This window comes from Sciurus carolinensis, chromosome 1, assembly GCF_902686445.1.
Source record: "Sciurus carolinensis chromosome 1, mSciCar1.2, whole genome shotgun sequence".
In the NCBI taxonomy this organism is placed as follows: Eukaryota; Metazoa; Chordata; class Mammalia; order Rodentia; family Sciuridae; genus Sciurus; species Sciurus carolinensis.
The window spans coordinates 13417816-13422705 of record NC_062213.1 but is presented as its reverse complement, the minus strand read 5'-3'; positions in this window follow the sequence as shown (position 1 = coordinate 13422705).

Genomic DNA, 4890 nt, shown 5'->3' with positions numbered 1-4890 from the left:
GTGTGCATTGCCGTGGGCAGTGCTGCAGGCCTGGAGTTCAGAGTCTGCAGAACACTCCCTAGGTCCCAGGGACCTGAGCTGACCGAACATTTCCTTCTGTCACAAGGATTGTTTATGACTCTCTGTGTGTAATTTGCTCAATTTATTCCAGTCTTTAAAGTTGTCTCCATCATCAATTATTCTGTCATAGTCTCTCCCATTTCTTTTTGGCTATTTCACAAGTCCATAAAAATGGTGGTGGAGAGACTTCCTCTCTCTCTGCCCAAGATCCAGACCTGCTGCCAGCACCCATTTCCCGCTCCACATCATGGTAGTGGCAAGTTATTTCCAGGACATCCTTTGCTTTCCCCAGATAGGACAACTTTTATCTAAAATAGGTTTCCTCAATTCTCTTAGAAGCCCCACGTCTGCTATCAAATGTCTCCCAGGGCAGTAATTCAAGCTAAGAATTATCTTCCGCAGCCTTCCTGAGATCTTGCTAATTTACTGTTTCAGGCCCATCTATCTCTGAAATATAGGACTGTTCCTATATTTCACTGTGTAGTTAAGCATGCTTTTTCTTGCTTCCTTACAATTTGCTAAACATCAACCATTTAATTAATTGGAAAACAAAGAAAAGAAAAGAAAAATAAGTGTGCTTTATATTTTCTAAGTAAATAAAATTTGGGAGAAGAAGTTATTCATTGCAGTTGTCTCTTTAGAAAAGGGATTTTCTTGAAGAGTTCCTTGGAGTGGACAAGTATATATTTTATCTCTCATTTGAAATCTGAGTTTTGACTTGATAACAATTTGTTGAGGGTATTGGGGAAGGCATTTAAACTCTCTTGCGTGACTAAACCCATTTTTTACAATGGAGGTCATGGGAAGGGATCTCTTAAGTTTTATCTCAGATTTAACATTTGGTGATTCGATTGTTTGCAATTAAGGATTGTTTTTTATGAATTTTTCTGAAAGTTCCAACCTGCCCAGTCCTCAGTCCGTAGAGACTAGATACAAATAAATAAAAATTTGTAGGCTTACAAAATCTCAGAGTTCAAAGGGACTGTCAAGGTCAGAGAGCCCAACCCCCTATGGAAACACCTGAATACCTTCTACAACATCTCCACCATGTGGCCAACTGTCTGCAGGTGAGCGCCCTTCAGGTCTCACCTCCAGAGCCAGTCAGATGTTTTCTGTGGCTATTATGAATTTTGAATTTTTTTCCTAATTGTTCCAAATGCTGTTGCCTCAAATTTTCCCCTCGTGTACCTAAATTTCACTCATTAAGACGTATAATTCCTTTTTTACCTAAGAATCCTTTAGATACTTGAAAATGATGCTGCAAATATCCTCATCTCCAAGACAAACAACCCCATTCTGAAACACTCCTGTTGCAAAAGGTTCAGAGCATATTCCGATTCCAACCACTTTTGTCTTAATTTGGCCCAGACTGTCCGTGTCCATTTTAATGGACTGCAGGGTGGATCAAGGGTCCTATGTAATTTTTGGTGGCAGAATTTTGAAGTTGACTTTCAGAGAGAACAAAAGAGAAGCTGACATGAGATTGTTACTGTGATCTCCGAACAAAAAATGAAGGAACCTGGGCAAAGACAGAGGCAAAATTCTATTGTCTTGAATATTTTGAGTTTTGTCTTAAATGCATTATTGCAAGTACGGTCCTCACTGAGTCTTTCCCATTTTATGGTTTAAGTTGCTTAAATAAAAAATGGTACCTGAAAGACTAGGATTCCATTCAGATTTCAGGTTCAAAAGTCCTGGAATGAAAGGGAAATTTCAGACATATTGTATGATAAAAACTACTTTCTTGCAGATAAGTGGATGGAGTGAGGAAACTGGCCCCCTACTTGGTTTTCAAGAAGAACTGCTTTTGGAAACTCTGTATAGAAGAGATCCCCAGATCGGGACCACCATATGGAAGTGCCAGAGAATGGCAAAAAGGTTTCATGCCCTTTTATGGAAATGAAAATGAGTTTTATATGTTGGTGTGTGGTCATTTTTCTCCAAGGATAGTTTCAGTCTTCCTACGAGGGATCTTAGAGAAGGGATTTTCAGGCCACTGGGTAACTCTGATGAGTTCTGTGGAGGTAATACATGTGAGTAGCCCACAGCCACTCCAAGTGCTGGATAGACATTTACGTATATCTCTACATTTGGCTAAGTCTTGATTACTTTTTTTCTTGGAGGAAATTATACTTAGATGAGCTATTATTTGGAACATCCATAACACACCACACACAGCCAAGCCTCCATTATCCAGGAGTGTCTACTACTGGCCTAGGCCAAGTCTATGATTTTAAAAGCACTAGGCTTACCAGGAGGAAGAGTTTTGCTCAATATGCTCAATGATGTGGTCAGATTTTACCAGGAGAGCTCCCAAAGGTCCGCAAGGAAGGAAAGTCAGAGAATTTAGCCCTGCCATGCTCTCTTCAGAGCAGGGTTTGATGACCTCCCAAAGTCACAGTAAGAAGATGGTTGGCTTGGGAAAGGCTTTGTGGTCTTTGAGGTACTACTTAAAGGTACAGGACACTGCAAGGAGTTCCTGCCTCTATGTTCTAAGCATCCCTTTGGGCCCTAGCACAACCCAGAATGTTCTGCAGGCTGAGTTCGGTCCAGACTTTAATACCTAGATGCCTCCAAGGCATTGACAAGTATCAGAAATTTGTGAGCCAGGATAGGTGTAAGACAAAAGAGAAAGTTGCTTGGATTATTAGCCATTGGTTCTGTTTAGTTATCCTTAGTGTACATAAGATCCCCACCCCCCAAAATATTATCCAACAAACAAAAATGGGACCCTTAGGTCTCTCATCAGTGACCCATTTCAAGGCAATCTTCTCCCTCTCAATGTCCCCATCATTATATCCACATCCTTCTGCTTCTCTGCCAGACAGATCCATGTGATTGTGCATATCACATAGAGAAACTCAAGGGGTGGGTTTGGAATAGGCAGGTCTGGATTCAGAGCCACTTCTAAAGCACATGACATATCCATTTCTGTGTGTGGACTTCATAATAACTGCTACCCTGAAGAGTTGCTGAGGTTTACAGTTAACATGCCTCACAGACTGTACATCACATGATACAGGGCATGTTTCATCCACATTGAGTGATCAGTCAATAAACAAAAGATAACTCTGACCCCAGTTGCTTCCATTAATATTATCTCTACTTCTGTTGCAGGGGAAGATAATGCAATCAAGACTTGAGTGTGGAACATTCCATAGTTCCTGGGTTAGACAATGTATGTTTCATTCACCACTGATCTGAACCATCAAAACATTAAAAGGCATGAGCTGCAATGTCTGCCTCAGGACTAGAACATAATCCCCCACCCTTCACACACACACACACACACACACACACACTCTCTCTCTCTCTCTCTCTCTCTCTCTCTCTCTCTCTCTCTCATTCTCTCTCTCACAATCTGGAAATGCCACCATTTACGGCCTCCCCCATGACTCTGGGACTGGAACTCACTCCTGTGTATCTCTGTAAGGCCCCTCTAAAGCTGTATACATGCTTGATATTCTTAGAATCCACCCTTGCATCAGTAAGAGCTTGGTTGATGCTCAGAATGAACTGAGTGGTTAAAAGTGGAGGTGGGGGAGGAGGAAGGGACTGATCCCTTTAAGGTGTAAATGACAAGGAGCAGATGTGTTTACTGGATGTCAGCGGCAGTTTTGAACAGCACAAGGAGAATGCAGGTGATCCTTCCTGTGGAAACAGGGTGGCTCTCTGTGGTGAGTCACCTCTCTGGGGTTCCCCCAAGTCATAAACACCCAGTGGAGCCTAGGAGCCATTGAATGGCAAGGCTTTATGGGAGTCAGGACCCGGAGTCCTGATCTGTGCCTGCTATTCTTACTGCTACCACTTGCTCATTTGCTGTGACATCCCAGATAGTAGATATTCCCTCCAGAGGTCTGTTTCCTCATAGGTCTATTGGAATGTGTGGGTGTGTTTGAAGGGGAGCTTATTTACATTGAGGATTCTGTACTAATGTAATTCTGCATGGACAGAAAAGGATTGGAAGGTGAGACTGGGAGATGGGACGCGATGAGCTAGCCAGGCCATCAGTCAGAAAACTCTGACCCAGCTTCTTCCTTCTATGCCAGCTTCTTCACTTGGAGCAAAGAACAGGCACAGAACAAAAATGCTCCCTGTCCTTGAGACACTAGTAGTTTAGACAGAAAATTCAGAAAATAGCCCACAGCATCATATAAAAATACTGTGATAAACTCCAAAACAGAGAGAAGTCAAAATCCCAAGCACTGTACATTTGACCCATGGCAAAGGGGAACCAAGAGACTGTTGGGAGATTGTGGGAGTCACTCCTCTGCTCCTCATCCTTTAGGCCCTCACCTGGGCTCAGCTATTCCAGGTGTTCAGGGTGAAGATAGGCATAAGCCTTCTTCCTACTGCTTTCTCCATGAAAATCTGCATTATTTCTTGAGAGATAAGTCTCAGGAGAGTTGTGTTCATGATATTTTCATTGCTGTGACACCAAATACCTGAGAAAAACAACTTAAAGGTGTAAAGATTTATTTTGGCTCATGGCTTCAGAGGTTTCAGTCTATAGTCAGCTGGATTCATTGCTTTGGGCCCAAGGTGAGACAGAACATCATAGCAGAAGAGTACAGCAGAGGAAAGCTGCTCAACTCATGAGAGAGACAGAGAGAGAGAGAGAGAGAGAGAGAGAGAGAGAGAGAGAGAGAGAGAGAGGGAGATATGATGGGGGGAGGAAAGACCAGGGACAAGATATAGTCTCTAAGGGCATGCTCCAGGGACCTACTCCCCTCAGCTATGTCCTACCTCCTATGGTTTCCACCACCTCCTAGGAATTCTTTTAGCTCTGAATCCCTTAATGGATTCATCCACTGATGAGGTCAGAACCCT